This window comes from Sylvia atricapilla, chromosome 4 (assembly GCF_009819655.1).
Source record: "Sylvia atricapilla isolate bSylAtr1 chromosome 4, bSylAtr1.pri, whole genome shotgun sequence".
Taxonomy (NCBI): domain Eukaryota; kingdom Metazoa; phylum Chordata; class Aves; order Passeriformes; family Sylviidae; genus Sylvia; species Sylvia atricapilla.
This window is the reverse complement of record NC_089143.1, coordinates 30,345,527-30,362,918: the sequence shown is the minus strand read 5'-3', so window position 1 is coordinate 30,362,918 and position 17,392 is coordinate 30,345,527.

Genomic DNA, 17,392 nt, shown 5'->3' with positions numbered 1-17,392 from the left:
TGCTTCGGAGTAGCTTGTTCTTGCTGTACAGCTCATGAGTACATCAGAAATACAAGGTAGTCACCTAATTACAGAGCAGGTACAGTGTTATTAGTGATGCGTGGTTCAAAATGGAGCCATAATTATGTGTGAAGATCACTCCAAGAAATGCTTAATTGCATCACTTATAGCTAACAGCTTACATCTCCCAGCACGCTGCTGAGTGATAACAGCCATTCTTCCCAACACACTCCTGAGTCGTAAAATGTGCTAAATCTCTGCCAGGGATTGAGGAAAAGAATGAGTTTGTATCAAGGACTCAGATGTAGCTCCTCAGAAAAATACATTTATTTAAACCTGTGTAGAACTGCTTACCCAATTTTTATTGTTCCAAAAATGTCCTCTCAAAAGCTAAATTTCACCAAAGATTCTTGATGTTCTTGAATTTTTCCAGTTGTGAAATAGCTAAGTTAAGAAACAAGTTATAAGCTACTGCAGATATAAAATGGACCATACACTCTTAACAAGGATTTTGAAAATTCTAAGGAAAACTTATAAAATTGTGTGTTTGTATTCACATATTCTTACCATTTGCCGTAATTTCTTGGCATAAGTTTTTCTTGAAAGAAACTAAAAAGGTCATATTTCTAATTTAAAATTTCTGTAAAATAATCATGAACAAAAGAAGCCATAATTAATTATCATATTTTGAAAAATTTGTTCAAGTTTTGACTCTATGAAGTGCATTGAGGTCTTCCATAAGATCTCTTGAAGCATCAATATAACCATATTTTAGAATAACTAGGGGATGAGTTCCACATTAATTTACAGTTTGGGTTTTTTTAAATTTAAAACTAAAATAGGTAACAATACGTTAATCTGGTGTACAGTTTGTTTAAACTTTAGGAGATAAGAATTTTTGTGATTAATGAGGAAAATATTGTATATACACAGACTGAAGCCTTTGCTTATTGCCTCTGGACCTGTCATGAGGATGTCTTGTCTTCCAGACTTCCTTTTGCTTGACTGTTCCCTTAATTTTTAATTCACAATATATCTATGAATTGGATATAATATCCACTTTCAGAAAAATGGGGAACTTCGGGGATTCTTTAGAGTATCTACACTGTACAAAAGCACAAACACGCCTCTCTACAACACAGACAGGCGTTCACAATTAGTCCCACAACCTCACTTGCTCAGCTTTTTCTGGAAGCTAGACTGTGTCTTTAAACAACAGCCTGGGGAATGAAAACAAACAAATAGAACCTGAAGACCTTCCAGATGCCTTCTCAAAATGTCCTAGCAGTGGGGAGAACCTCCCTACACAGCTGACAAAATAGATGATCTGACAGTGAGAGCCTGCATACTTGGATCCTACATGTGGGAAAGCACTGTGGGCTCTGAGACCCCACATGCTGCAACCCAGAGTCTGTTCTGAGGGTAAATGCATGGGTGGTATGGGAAGCCCTGTGTTTTCTCACTGACTGGACTCAGGAGCTTGAAAAAGGAGATTTCAATAAGATCTTGCTGGCAATTCAGCCTAAGGCAGGGAGAAGACGCCTGTAGCTTCTTACCAGAAAAAAAGGTGGGGGTAATATTAGAATTTCATTTTAACATGATATAATAGCAATACACAGAAAAAAAAATAGTTCTAAGCTACAGAGTTTCTTCTAATATGGTATAGACAGAAGTTAATAACAGCTTTTGGGATGTCTGTGTGTCCCTGAAAATATGTAATGTCAAGGAATGAAAAAAATGAGAAGAGAAAATGTGTCTGCGAGAGGGAAGGGAAGCAAAGGCACCTCAATTCACAATACTCTACAGAGGTGAGTTTTTGTTGTACATCAGAGCCCTTATATATCAGTGGCCTGAGGAAAAAAAAAAAAAGGAGGTGATTGAGTGCAGCAGGGAGGAATTGCATTATAAGAAGGACAGGAACTGCAGTATGAAATAGCAGTCAAATGTATAACTCTGTGTGACTGTAAAGGACACTTCTCAGCATGATGTCGTGGCCATGTGTTCCTTGGCATTTGCACTAGCTGCTTCCTCAACTGGCAATTGATCTGCTCTCCATTGTTAATGTTAGCATGCTTGGGACTTGACAGCTAACTTGGTGGTTTTCCAATTCATAAAAATGTTTTGATTACTGTATTATTTAATCCAGATTCTGTCACCTTTAGTCATCTTGAATCTGTGATTCTATGATCTTACATGGTATCAATTTAATAAATAGACTCATTATTCTCCTTCTCCCAACTTGCTCTTCATCTCCCTGGTTCTGGCTTTTATTCCCTTATCACCCAAACCAGTTGCTTTTACTCCAACATCCTGCCTGGCTGCCCATTTTTAAGTTATGGTGAGACAAGCTCCTGCTTTCAATATCAGGGCCAGGCTTTACAACATTTGTAAATGAGAGCATCTGTTAACGTCTGTCTCACACAGTAAGTGAAGTATCTCCCAAAATGCCTGGATGGAGCTGCAGTGCTGCCACAGCAGGACTGGGGACATTGCACTCTGTGGGCAGGAGGCAGAGCAGCATCCTGCCAAAAGGGGCTTTATTCTTGTTTAGGGGCAAAGACGCTATGCATGGAAAATACACTTTTCAAAAGCACTTAGGATGGCCATATTTTGAAGATATTCACACAGGGATCATTGCTTCTTTGGTCCTCCCTATACACACTTTTTCTTGGCTCTGACAAATTTCAATTCCCTTCTCTGGATAAGGAAATGAAAGAGCAAATCCAAGAAAATATGGAGAATTTTTTAGCACGTTCAAAACAATGCATATTCCCTACTCCTAGAATTTTACCAGATTTTTTTTTCCAAACAATATACATGTTCTCCCAAGGAAATAGTCTCATGTTGCTTGTCTCTAACTTCCCATCTGATAAATTTAGTTTCAACTAAAAATAAAAGAGAAGTCTTTGCGATAGTTAAGATTTTACTAGTTCTATAAAAAAGGGTAAGGAGAGATATCTAAATTACTGTCTCTAGTGAAGAAAGATAGGCAAAAGGTAACTCTGCCATAGGCTGTAGGTCAGTCAGCATAGCCACTCTTCCCTGCATGGCTCCAAGAAGAGCTGGGCTGCTTCACATGCTTAGGCAAAACACCAGGCTCTCCAGCTGCTGTGGATTTTTATCCAACCAGCTTGGGTGCTATCAAGAAAAACCCAAGAACTTTTAATATCAATAAATAAGAAAGGAACAAAGTATTAATATGTAGTGTAAGAAATAGAAAATTAGTAGCTATTTTGAGGGGGAAAATGTCAAGTTAGAGAAGCAGGAACATTTTAGCTGCAGATATTTATTTTCTCTGTGTATATGCCCTTTTTCAAACAATTGTTTATAAAGACTGCTATTCTTGTTTTTAAGTATGCATGACTCTTGCCAATGTCTTTTAGCTGCCCTAAAATTTTCAATCTGTACACAGCTACTAGAAATCAATGATGCCAAAACCTGGTCAGACACAGAAGGTTGTGCTTATTATTATAGCAAAATAATAGATATATACAGAGAAATAGAAGTAGTAAAGACCTTAATTATAAAAAATTATGTATTTTCAATGTATTTTCCTGGGTGGATGATCATGAGGAAAAATATACAAAAAATCACACAGGAGAGTCAAGATTTATGATGATAACATATATATAGGTGAACTTCAACTACAATTTTCTTGGAGACCATGAGATATCTAAATAGCACAAGTGATCGCTAGTAGGGAAAAAGCTCAAGGATTCATAAGTAATTTAGATCAGGACCATCACCACCAAGCTGAGAGAATGCTGTTCTGTTCAGGTCTATGTGTACACTATGAGACACCCCTGATGTCACTGCCCATCACATGCATGGAGTGGATGTCCAGGAGGCTCCAAAAATTCACAAGTTTCTTTACCTGTCCCCTCAAACATGTTACAGCCAGAAAATTATTCCTAATTTCAACTGTGAATTGACCCTGGAAGGGACCACAGCCACAAAACCACAGTGTAGCATGGGAGGAGAGGCACAGATATCAAGGATGTCACCATTGCCCAGACAGCTGCAATAACAGGAAAATTGTTGGAGAAGATAAGCAGAACAACCTCAGGGAATAGGCTCTTTTCAAACTGCACAGCAAGGCAAAACCCCAATAACCTGCCTGGCAGTCTGACCCAGGTGGAAACTCCTGTTGCTGAAATGTTAACTGGTTTGGAAAGAACCATTGAGCAAAACTCCCTGTCCAGTGCAATGAAGTAATAAAAGTTTCCAGAAGCAGTATGAAAGCCATTGTCAAGCAGTGTTTTGTCTATATTATGGCTACTATGTTCCCTTGTTTGTTTATTTCTTCTGTTTCTCTCAGATGTGGTCATCTATATTATTTCTGCAGGAAATAGTGTCTTGTGCCTTGTTTACATTGCTGAAGGCCAGAGCTAAACTATTGACCCAATGTTTCCTCTACTCTCTCCTTTTATCTATAATGCTGAATTGAATGCTTGAATGAAATGAATAAAATTTTAGGAATTCTACCTTAAAAATATATCAGAACAACGTGCTTGACTGAGATATCTCAAGTCCACTGATTTCTTGTAAAATTCAGTTTCATGTGTGCTAACTCTGTCAATGACTTCAGGAGGTTTTATGTTTTTAATCCCAACTTAGGCTTCATTCCTATGAGAAGCTAAACCCCAGCATTTTAAAGTTTTGCAAAACACTTGTGGGGTTCTTTTTAGTACAGAGAGATAGAGTAGGAATGTGATCACAATGAGGACACAGTTTCAGAGCTGAAATACAAGGATTATTAAACAGTGTTGAGGAAAAGAAACCATGGAAAAATGCAATAAAAGGTAACTGTACTAAACATATACAAAATCCAGCAGAAATTAGCAAAACAGATATAGAACCTCCTGAAAATGGGAACACACAACCGCTAATTATAGGTCATGAATACAGATGACCAAAGAACAAACATTTGACAAGCATAAATTGAGATTTAAATGTCTGTCTCCATTTTGAGAGGCTTTAAACTAATAAGTCTTGAAAGTAAATGTTATTATTTGTGGGTGGTTTTTGTTTGTTTGTTTTGGGTTGTTTGTTTTTTGTTTTGTTGTTTGGTTGGTTGTTGTTGATTTAATGAGAAAATGGAGGAAGAGAACTTCACCTGTAGTGTTGTTCAGGTCAAATCAGTGAAATATGAGATTAAACATTAAATTTAATCAGGAAAAAGAGAAGTCTCTCTCTCTCTCCCTTTTTATCTGAGAACTCAGTCCCAGCAGAGCAGGGAGAGGATGATCTTTCTACCTGAGAAATCTAAAGATAAAAAACCTTGATGACCTTCTCGCTTGAAAATCTTATCCAAACAGACACAATCCTGCCAACAATTTTGCTATAGTGTATTGATATTTCCAGTGGTCACAGAATCACAAACTCATAGAATGGCTGGGGTGGGAAGTGGCCTCTGCTCAAATAGGGCCAGGTAGAGCCAGTTGCCCAGGACTGTGTCCAGATGGCATTTGACTGTTTCCAAAGTTGAGGACTCCATAACCTCCCTGGGAAGCCTATGCCAGTGCTGGCAATGCCACAAATAAAAACATTTTAATATTATTCAGAGGGAATCTCCTGTGTTTAGTTTGTGCATATTGCCTCTTGTCTTGGTGTCACTGGGCACCATTTAAAAGCTCCTGGATCAATATTCCTTGCACCCGCCCTTCAGGTATTTATTGATGTATTATGTATTGATAAGGTGCCCTAAGCCACTTCCTCCTCAGGCTGAACAGCCCCAGGTCTCTCAGAATTTCCTCATAGGAAACGTGCTCCCATCACTGTAACATCTTCGTGGCCCTTTTTTGGACTCTCCCTGGACTGTCCATGTCTCTCCTGCAGTGGGGAGCCCAGAACTGGACACTGCAGTTCAGGTATGGACTCACCAGGTCTGAGTAGAGGGGAGGGTATTTTGTTGACTGAAGCTCAAGATACAATTCTCCCCCTCTGTAGCAAAGGCACATTGTTGGCTTATGGTCAACAAGGTGTTCATTAGGACTCACACATCTGCACCTGAATCTTTAAGCACATCTATCTTTTTCTCCACGATATCTTCTCTCCTAACCAAGCCACTGTGAAGCAGGGCGCTGGTTAGCATTTGTTTCAAAACCTCTTTCTGCTGCTCTGGGAAGTTAAAGAGATAAAAAGTGGTTAATTGTGACTTCATTTCAAGACCAACATATTCATGCTGCCCGGGTAGTGCAAAGAGAACTTGGTAAAACTGTAAGTGAAGTCCATTACTTTAATGGCGTGCTGATAATGAACCACTTCTTGGAGGTCGGTATAGTAATTTTAAGAGCCAGAGTGGTTTAAAAGTTGCTCTTGCTAAACTATCTTCCTATTAATCTCCCCCTGCATGAACAGCAGTGGTACTCAGCCAAACAGCTGTGCCCTGTCAGGGCTCTGACATTAAATGCACTCAGGTATCAGGGGGTTATTTCATTACTTTTACCCCGTTTTAACCCATGCTGTTCAAAATATCCGAAGCATATTCCCTACTGACACAATGGTCCTGTGGGATTACTGTGCAATTTGCTTCATCTTCCCTGCAGGGACCACTGAAGTCACAACAATTTTTTCTAGTACTATTAATGAGAGACAAAAGCACATTTGATGAGATTTTTTTTTTCCCAAAACACAGACCCTAGTGATTATTACCTGTTTGCACAGCAGACAGAAAAAAAAAGAATCCACCAAGTATAGTTGCCTTTCTTCCTTCGAGGATATGAAACATTATTAAAGGTTGAAATGATTCCAGGATACATTGGATAGTCCATTTTCTTCTTCTAGCATAGCTGGGAAAGAACTGAGTAGGGAAAGGCTATGAAGAAAAACTTGCTCTGAAAACAAAGTTTCTTTTTTTGATACAAGAATGTTTTTTTCCCAAGTCACAACAGGACACCAATAGAAACTGAGTCCCTAAATGGCTTTGTAAATCAAAGAGAAACTGTAAGTGAAAGTTAATGGGTTCCATGCTTAAATATGCATGTCTCTTGAAAATTTCCTCACCAGCCATTCCAATATAATGTGTGAAGGGAAAAATTGAGGATGTGGCATATTTAGAGTTCAGTAAAAACATTTGGCAGTGGTGTTTCATGAAATCTTACTGCTAAGTTAATTCAGATTGGCTTGGATAGCAGCATTCTCATGTGGGCTGGAAACTGCCTGGCAAATTGTAAACACGTGGCAGTGTAAAGAGTCTTCCTTCTACAGTGTTGAAGATACTGAGTCTGGTGGCATATACTGTAGAACTGCAACAAAACCCCCATCGTTATGAGTATAAACATCAACATTAACTGCAAAGAGAGACCATATCTGGAAAAACTGAAGTTATATATACGGCTCTTCAGAGGTGGACTAATATTTTGAAGTCCAGAGATCAGAAGTCCCAAAAGTTCTAAATACAAGGCTAGGAGATTAGAAACAAGATTGATTTGGACAGGAAAAAAAACCAAAACACCTAAACAAAGCAAAACAAAATAATAAAAACTCATCCAAGGAACCTAAAAATAATTTTAAAAATGCAGTGAGGGAAAAAGCTAGAAAGGTGTAAAGATTTATTGACAATAATCAAGAAGTGCATTATACAAAACCTTGCAATATGATACAAGAAAAAATGAAACAGTGACTTCAAATGTGTAGACAAAGTCACGATGTAATGGACTAATTTTTTCTGATATTAGCTACTAACTGTGCTGATCAGAATTATTTCATCACTACTACTTGGAATTATCTTCTTTCTCCTATGGAACACAAAAAGTCAACAGGCTCTTCTGTTGTGTGGTGATGGAACAGCAGTTTGGACAGTGAAGCTCTGAGCCAGCCCTGGCAGAGATACAGAGAGTAACAGAGATGTCTTTTCTCTGTAGCTCCTAGTGACTATATTCTTCCTAAGGACTGCAGGGCTCATATTACTGCAAACACATCCAAGGAAATTCAGAGGAGTACAACAAACCAACTGAACTATACTTGACTGATGAAACAGCCAAACATGAAGAATTTTCTAAAACATAAGAATTGCTAGATATTTTCCTCCTTGAAGATATTTAGAACCATTTTATTCCATTATGGGTTCACTGAAATACACTGAAAAACCTTTTTTAATAATCTTTGTATTTTAAAATAAATATATTTGAAAGTTTCCTTAGAATTCAAAATACATATTTTGCAAACAAAAACATAGTCCCTGGACTAAGAAGCACGTTAATTAAGAGTCATTCTACTATTGTTTCACTTTAGTTTTATTCTGACACAGCCTTATGATACAACAATTTTTAGTAAAAGATTCCCAAATGTTAAATATTCAGCTTGTGGTAAAACTAGTAAATCTCTTCTTCTGGTAAATCTCCCCTTCAGTGAAAGGAGAGCTAGAAAATATTGCATAAACAGATGGATTCTACTGATAACTGGTAACTATGTAGCATGACATAAGAAAAGACATTCTATGTATTTGCACTCTTTTTAATCTTATTTCACCATGCATACAAACTTGTTACATCTGCATCTTGGTAGTTCTATAGTAACTACAAAGGTTGCAGCCTTTTACTATCCAAAAATTGTGCTAAGGTTGGCAGATGTTGCAAGGTAAACTTTTACTGATAGGTGTTTGAGGTGATTCTGCTTCCAGTTTAAAAGAGAGGAGAAATGTAGGTGCAATCTGATGGCAGTGTTTCTGCAAATTCTCCTTTTCTATTGTGATGAAAGGAATGGATCGAGTGGATTCTAAACTAAATTACCAAGAAATGCTACAGCCAATTAGGTGTCCTGATCTATTATGGCCTTATTTGTTAACTTGTGACTGTTTGTTGCCGCATCCTCGACCCAAATCTCAATCATCTGGCGCCAGAGTTTGGCATTTACCAATGGGAATGTGGATATTCATGTACAGTTTTATTATAAATGAACCTCCAATACATTCAGCTTGACCAAATGGTTGTGAAGCAGTTTTGGAGCTGAAATTTCATCTGAACAACAACAAAAAAAAAAGGCAAGAAAGAAGAGTGCCTAGGTTGGTCTACTAATTAATGCAGCACACATTTATATAGCAACACCACTAATGCTACTTGTTTTTTCAGATATGTGGACAACAAACACGCACATTGGCCAAATTGCCAATTTGCTTTTAGCCTGGACTGGCAAGGCATAGAGAGTTCTTTGTTAATCATCATCCACTAATGCTTAGCCAGCTGAAAAGAACTCTGAACAGGACACCCCTTGCTTTGCAGCACTAATGCTATAAATTGAATGTAATTAAAGGCAATCAATGTTGAAAGAACTATATGCTGGGATGCGGCAGTTTATTCACAATGTGCCCCAATATGTGCATGCTCAGGAGAAAAAATACTTTAAACCCTGATTTTTTATTTATTTTTATGTATTTGTACCATCCAAGGACATAGGAAAGTGCTAAGGGAAAAAATATATATATATATATAAATCAAACTGCAGAAAGATAAAAATGGTGCATGGTGCAAATAGCCAAATAAACCAGAAAAACCCTCAAACTGGATCACTTAGACATTCTTTTTCCCAGTTAGCATAGGTTCTTCTTCCACATTTAAAATTATGGGTTTAAATTTTTTTTCACCATTTGTTTTCATGCAGTTGTTTCTGGTTTTGCTGTTTAAAACAAAGGTACACACTATCTGTTTAACCAGAAATGATGGTTTGTTCTTTTCTGAGGAGAACTGCTTGGAAAAGTAAGGTGAATGCTTAGTCACTCCAGTTTAATATTCCTGAGGGCCTTTGGGAACCAGGAAACTGAGGCTTCAGCAGAGCTGCTGGGCTGACCTCTGCCAGGAGGTTGCACAGCCAGCTGAGCAGGGAAGGAGAAAAGGGAATGGCTACAGGCTCATCACCTGCCTGTGAGAGGGGAAAACGCTGCCCTCGGGTCGGCACAGTGTTCTGCCCTTACCTGGAATCATCAGGAATTTAATCAGATCCAAACAAGCAAACCTGAGCTTAGCCCAAATTCAAGAAGGGATAGGGATGAATTCTCAGATTCCTGATGCCTCCATCTTCCCCGAAAAGGATCTTAAAAACACTGGTTTTATAAACAGGGCATGCTGGTTTTTTTGAACTGCGGCTCTTGTTTGTGTTACAGGATTGTTCCTCATACCCTGCAGAAACGCTCTGCTTGTCACTTATATTCAGAAATATAATTTAGGGAATCTGAATATAGAAATGGCCAGATTTCAATCATTATTTTAATAAAAGTTTTGTTGGTTTGGTTTTTGTTTTTTTTCCAACAGCATAATAAGGTTGTCAGGTTTTATTTGAAAGCTAGTTATTATAGAAGTCAATTTACATAAAAGGCAATTTTAAATTGAGAAACACCATCAAATTATTATGTTTCTTAGAGAGTGCCATGAAAAGTTTGGTTTGGTCTGTTGTATTTAATACTTTGATCAGAGACTTGGGAGATAACATAAGATCATTGACAAAAGTCTCATCTCAAAAAGAAAATGGAGACCTGTAACAATGAAGAAGAGTGGTCTATGGCCTACAGTGGTGAAGATCAGTCAACTAAATAAAAAGAACTGTGGAGTGTGTGCTTTAAAAATGCCAGTGTAAAACCACACCTGTAGAACCATTTAATTTACCTGATATTATAAAGAAGGACCTCTCTGAATCCAGGAAAAAGGGCTGCAACATGAATTTCCAGGTAACTTTGAAATCAGCTGTATCAGATGCCACAGATGCAAATAAATGCTACTTAATATAAACCTTCAGTTTATAGCAGATTATTTTGCTCCATAATCAGTGTGGTGGGTATTACCTGTGAGTGCATCTGGAAGGCTGAGCTTGATTGTGATTTCCCCTGTTAAAGACATGCTGAACTGGAGAGGGTTTAAGATTAAGTACTCAGATTAAGTACTGGAAATTAGTGGACTTAGTCTCTCTGCTTAGAGTAATAGAATTTAGATTACTGCCTCTTTAATCTAGTGGAGAAATGTATAAGCCATCCCCCTAGCTGAAGTTAATTCTGAACACATTAGCTCAAATATGAGCCATATCTTTGTTAGCAGTGAGAGAAGTTAGCCAGGACAAATATGGTAGGTCCTCTGCAACAGATTCCCTCCAGAATTCCCCTTATTGTCATCAAGTTTGAATTTTTATTCATGCTGTAGTACAAACAAGATAATTGCATACCTGTTTCTGAAAGAATATCAAAAGAAATTATCACAGCTCTTCCCTTTCTTTGGTTTGATGATCTATAAATCCTCTTAATATACCTTGATTATTGATTTTGAACATTATCAAATTAAAAACATAACCACACAACTTTCAAGGCTATGCATAAACCCATTTAAAGTTAACAGACACCTTGCTTTTGAATACAATTATACAATATAATTGGAAAGGAATAGCATATACATAATTTCAAAGAACATAGAGAATTTTTACAAAATGAACATAATGGCTGCTCTTGGGGCCTTTTTACTAGATATGTCCCTTCATAAACATTGAGAAATTCTGGCTTGGATGAGCATATTTGAAGAATTACTACCTTAAAATTATTGTCAGAACAATGTGCTTTACTGAGATATCTCAACTCCACTGACTTCTCATGAAATTCAGTTTCACATATACTAACTCTGTTAATGACTTTGGGGGTTCAGTTGGTTTTCATCCTAATCTTGTGTCTATTCCTGTGAGAAGCTAAAACCCAGCATATGAAAGTTTCTCAAAAAAAAAAATTGTGGAGCTCTTTTTAGCTTGAAGAATATAGTAAGGAATGTAATAAAAATGAGGACACAGTTTCAGAGAGAAAATATATAATGCTGAAATACAAGGATTATTAAATAGTGTTGAGGAAAAAAAAAATACATGGAAATGTGCAGTGAAACGTTGCTCTACTAAACAAATACAAATCTAGCAGCAATGAGCATATCAAACACATAAGGATCAGATATATTAAAACAAGGAAGAATTTTTACCCTGGATTACTAGGGCAAATTTAGGGCTAAACCCCAAATTTTCCTATCCTACACTTGCAGCTTAATTATCTCAGCTAGTAAGGGAGCTTTTCCAAATCCTGGAATATTCTTGTGGGAATTAAAGGCATTATTTTCAAAAATTTTTTCAGATTTTTTTTCTTTTTCTGAACTGCTGTGTCAAAAATATCAGAAGCTGAGTGTCTACTGGAGTGGCAGGGAGAGTTCACTGCAGCTCTACACTCCAGCTCTGCATATGACAACACAGATGAGGACAGCATATTTTTACTTGCTTAACACATTGCATGAAGTTGGATGATGGGTACAAAGCTCTGCTTAGCTGCTTCCAAGACTACTGCTATCTTAATGAAAACAATTATCCGTGAAAGAGACAAAAATTCTAAATGACCTTAAGAGGCACAAAAATGAACTGAATTTAAAAAAAAAAAAAAAAAAAAAAAGTCGTCAGAATTCAGAATAAATTATTAATTTGTAGCACATCTCCAAAGAAATTGCAGAGGTTTCAAAACTCGAGGGACTTCATCAGCAGAAGGAGGAAAAAATGTTGTTTTGAGAGTAATTGATCCTGCACTGGGCTCATAGGGTAAGAGTTGGGTACTTCTGATGAGCTGTGAGCAGTGAGGTACAACAGAGAGCTTCAACTGGTAATTTTCCAGAGCCCTTGTGTGAGAAGGAGCTCATGGCATTTCTTCTCCCCCTGTCTGTGAAATACCTTAATTCCCATCTTCCTCCATGGGACCAAGGTTTGAGGAAGCAGCATGCAAAACTCTGATGTGGTAAACAAGCAGAAGTCCAGCCCAAGGTTCACTCATCCTCTGCCACCATGAACACAGGTCAGGGCAAGGTTACTGCATCACATTGTTTGAGGAAAGAGAACCCTTCCTGCATGTCTGCCCCACACGTGGGCAAAGGTGCTTGTAGGAGGTGTAGGAGCAGTGGATTTGGAGAGCCATTATTTGCACTTGTGCTTTGGTTCCCCATTCCTGTGAATTTGTGAAGATATCACTGACTTTGACAGCATTTGTTTGTGGAGGGGTTCTCAGTAGGACTGGGAATAACTTGTCCCCCTGTTCTCCAGGTAAAGCCCATCCCAGGTAAGGATGGAGAGTGAGACTCAAGAAAGAGTATAGATATTTCACTTCTTTGTTTCTGGGAGGGGACCAGGCCTCTCTTGCATGTTTGGAGGGAATGATTGGGGGCTACATGTTATTATTGTTACTAAGCAACTCACTTGCTGTGGGGAACCCTGCTATGGCAGTGCACAGAGTCTGCATTATACAGCGTCAATTTTGTCCTGGCAGTTTCTTGTTTTTCTTTCTTTACCCTACTGAAAGAGGGGCTTTTTGGCATTTTGTTTGTTGGTTTTTTTTTTTTTTTTAATACACTCAGTGAAGCACACAGCGAAAGGTGCATGATAATAGAGGCTCCAAGATAGCCGTGCACTCATAATAACCTGTGTTCACATTTAAAAGCCTTAGCCCCTGAGTGTTTCTATGAAAGCAGCATAGTGCAGGCCTATTTATTACCTGCCAATTCCATTTCTTAGAGTGGAGTTGCCTCTGAGCCAGAGTATTTTCTGCACAAACATGTTCCTGCGGATGGATGTGGGGGTGGGTGGATGGGTGGGTAGGCAGAGTAAAAGGATGGGTGTGATGGGAGGACAGTGCCTACTAGATATTGCTGTAGAAATATCTTGGCTATTCATTCCTCAAGGCAGATGGTGCCTGTTGGTTACCTTCAATAACAGAAGCTGTACCTGTAAGTGAGGGTGTGAAGAAACATCTCTGCAGTGAGGGGCTGAGAAAAGGCAAACTGAGGTATTCAGCAAAGTCCTGATGCAGAAAGATTAATGTGTGAAGGTTAAAGGGCTGAGGCAGGGTGAACAGCACAGAGCTGTTACCCTGAATTATGGGCACTGGTCTGCTGCATGTCCATGAGAAGAGAAGTTACGCCTGTCCTGTAGGAGGGGATTTTCAGAGCCCAGAGGCATAGTGCCATAATGCCAGAGAATATTGTTTTGCTGCAGCCACTCTAGCCGTGTGTGAGTTCAAACCAAGCTGACTTGTCCAGCCCAGATTTTCTGCCCTTTTGACCCAGCATCTGCTTAAACTGCTCCTGAGCAAACAGCTTAGGACAGAGCTCTCATCTCTGTGCTTGTGCTCCTTCCTCTGCAACCATCCAAAGTGCTTTGTGCCTCTGTCCCTGAGCAGCTCAGCACAGATCCCTGGCAGATCCACTGCACAAGGTGGGGTTAATATTTTCTTGATGTGCTTGCTTAGAGTGCTCTCTATAATAAATAACTAGAATCAAAATGGCCTCATCTAGAAGCTTCATACTGTTTTACAGTCTTACATTTGATTGCTTTAATTTCCACTGCATTGGTTTCCCCATTGGCTTTAAGAGACTTATCTCAGATTTGGACTGTTTCAGGGAAAACAGAATCAAACCATCTTTGTAAGATGTGGGGGAGATTTTGCACAAGTAAGGCAGGAAAAGGAGAATTTCAATAGTACGGCAAAAGAGCACATGCTGGCTTTTTCATGTGTTGGCTCCTGGAACTTCACCACAACGCTAAGTAAATTGCCTCAGCAGTTTCTGAAAAATGCCATTAATGTTAACTGGCCCCTGGAAGTGCTAAACATTGTCACATTTGTTGAAAATGCCAGCAAAAGGCTCCTAGGAATTTCATCCCCATGCCTGCATCTTTGGTAAGTTTTATAACCATCTGGTCTAGTACAGCATTTTTAGTAAGAACTACTGTGTTTGTGAGACAAAAAAAGCAAAATAAAATAGCAAAAAAGTGCTTTTATCTTTATTCCTGTCAGGTTAAAAATACATCAATATACCAAATCCTTAAAAGAGACAAAGCAGATGAAAATGGAAGGAGATTATACGTGCTCTTACATTCAATAAGATTCCATTCACCATTGTATTTTTTCTGGAGAATGCAGAAGAATGGCACCTCCACAAAATGCAGATTCTGGTTATACCCCAAGTCCTGAATATTTGATTAAACAAGGAATAACTGTACTGTAGAACCCTTCTGGGGAAAGAACAGACATAGTTTGGATATTTTGAAGAACTTGTCCCCTGAGTTGTGAAAGATTCAAGTACCTGTGCCACTTGCTTGAGGCAACAGTATTCCTCCATTAATATTTCAGACTTGCATTATGGTTGTAAATCTTCTGGGTGTAAAAGCTAGTTAGTGTTTGTTTACCTCCTGACACAAACTTCACTGAAATCAATATATATTACTGCTCAGTAGAATAGCATATTTTTTGCCTTCACACTTTTGCATTGCACTCTAAGAAAAAACTCCAAACAAATAAACAAACCAGCCAGCTCAATTCCAAAGCCAAATTTTGCAATCCAGAATTCTGGTTTTACCTGCTGTCTCATGTTGTGGAAGAGGAAAAGGCAGAATGAACTGGTGGGAGAAAGAGGAAGCATTGACACATATCCTTACATAACTGCTTCAGAATTGTCAACTGAAACTGGCTGAATTTCTGTGAAGATTTTCATTTTCCTGTCATCTTCCAGTATTTGTGCACTTCCATTGCCATTAAGAATACCAAGAATAGAATCAGAGAACCAATTAGGTTGGAAATGACCCAAAAGCTGTTGACCTGGGACTGTCAAGTCCCCACTAAACCATGTCCCTCAGTGTCACACCTCCATTTAAAAAATATTTAGAGGTCTTTTAAATACCTTCAGGGATGATGTGTCAACCCTTTCTCTGGGCAGCCCATTTCAATTCTTGACAACCCTTCTGGTAAAGGAATTATTCCTACTGTCCAATCTAAACCTCCCCTGATATGACTTGAGGCCATTTCCTCTCATCCTGCCACTTGTTACCTGGGAGAAGCAATTGACCCCCACCTGTCTACAACTTCTTTTCAGGTAGTTGCAGAGAGTGATAAGGTTCTCCATGTGTCTCGTTTTCCCAGGCTAAACAACCCCAGCTCCCTCAGCCACTCATAATCTCTGTTGCCCCTCATCTTTCAAAACAAAATATTGTCCTCTGGAATAATTTTGGGACCAGTTTTTGCAGACTGTAGGAATATGTCTAGTTTGCATAAACAGAAATATGACTCAAAGGATTTTTTTCAAGTGTAGACTTTTGATATTACTGCAAGATTATCTGTTGAATTTTGAGATTTCTCATTATAGTACTTGGGCAATTTTGAAGCAATTTCAGTCTGCAGAACTGTGGCATGGTTGAGCTTCGTATTTCTGCTCCAAATTTTTCCCCTGAAAAGTAGAGGACTAGTGAAGGAATGTGTGGGCTTTACACACGTGGAGTTTTCTTTGTTCCATTTTAGGAAGATCTTTCGGATAAAGTTATTCCACAGGTGCTAAATGTGCCGACTGGAGTTCTGCCACAGGAACAGTCTTTCAGAATTGTATTAGACTGATGAGTCAGGCTTCACATCTTTTCTTTAGAGACTAACAGGATGTCACTTGTCACAACTATCTGCTCACTTATTTGTCTTATTGTTCTAGAAAGAATAAAATCTGTATTTGTATAGTAGCCCGACTTGCTCAAAGACTCTGTAGTTCAAATCCTAATAAAATAAGCCTCTGAAAAGAAAGAGGGAAAAGAAAGAACAAAAGAATAATAAGAAAAAGTTCTTGCTTGAGACTTGAAGGACTAACTTCACTAAAGCTTCATTAGCTAAATGTAATGTGAAAACAATAAGACACCTGCAGTCATTGTGGAAGAGAGAAGACATTTCTCTGCACTTATCAGGATCTATCAGTCCCAGATCTATTTACAGGACATATTGAAAATCTCTTGGGTATTAACCAGCCTTACTCACTTTTGAAATGGTCACTTTTTAGCAAGAGCCCTAGAAGTGAAAAGCTTTTTTCGTAACGTCAGTTCCATGAGTCATTCCATTTCCCCTCATATTGGTTAATATAATTTAATTTCCCTCTCTTCACCTGTCATAAGGGAATCAGAGAAAAGAGTTGCTTTTCTCTGTACTTTCAAATTAATTGGTATAATTTGTTTGAGGTTTCCTTCTTTCACTGTGCTTTCTTAAAATTAGAATCAAATTAAATGTGTTCCTAGCCATTGCAGGATACTTTGATTAGAGTTGAATTACATGCAGTTGTGATCTACACTGAAATTTGCATGACACATCTTTCCTGGAGTGACACTAAAACAGGAATTTGAATCTTACCCTATTCTTTCCAAAAAAATACAGCCCATTCACCATTAAATCAAATAAGTTGTGGTCAATATTTAGAACAGATGAATGTAGATTTAATGAATGATGCAGCTGTTAGAATAAAAGTCTCAAGTACTTACCTAATCTCTGTTAACTAAATAGTCAATGTTTATTAAGGGATAATTATTGGCAAGAAGATCTTTATTTTTTCTTTTCATATTGCAGCAGTCTCTACAGCCCCCAGTCTCCACCAAGACAGCATCC